Below are 511 nucleotides of genomic sequence, written 5' to 3'. Positions count from 1 at the left end.
TCATGTAGAAATTAATAACCTGAAATGGAGGAAATATATCAGTCAGGCACTCAAATCATTGACAAACTGATAATTATGGCAACACCTCACACAAAATGATTAAAAGGGACTCTTTTCAGAATCCATTTACTGACACGCTTGTTCAGAAACCTGAAAGACGTAATAAAGCTCTGACCTCATCGTTGAGCCAGTTGAGGTGGTTGAGCGTCTGCAGGTCTTTTCTGGTGATGGTGAGGCGGAAGCCCTCGCTGAGAACCTCATCCTGAATGCCGCCTCTCAGAGCTCTGCTCACCTCTTTCACCATATCCTGTGAGCACCACAAGCAGGAAACAGACCATTCAAGTACAAAATAAAACACATACTGATAAAAAAACACTTTGTTTACTTGCAAATGTGACCAATAACCAACATCAAAGAACTGTGAACATGAATTGTTCAAATGTATTGTTAAATTATTTAAATAATAATGAAAAATTTCAGCGGGTACTTAAAGTGAATACTTTAAGTTAGA

The sequence above is a fragment of the Sinocyclocheilus grahami genome, unplaced genomic scaffold, assembly GCF_001515645.1.
Source record: "Sinocyclocheilus grahami isolate Dianchi unplaced genomic scaffold, SAMN03320097.WGS_v1.1 scaffold6209.1, whole genome shotgun sequence".
In the NCBI taxonomy this organism is placed as follows: Eukaryota; Metazoa; Chordata; class Actinopteri; order Cypriniformes; family Cyprinidae; genus Sinocyclocheilus; species Sinocyclocheilus grahami.
The sequence above is the reverse complement of the archived record's forward strand: the minus strand, read 5'-3'. Positions refer to the sequence as shown.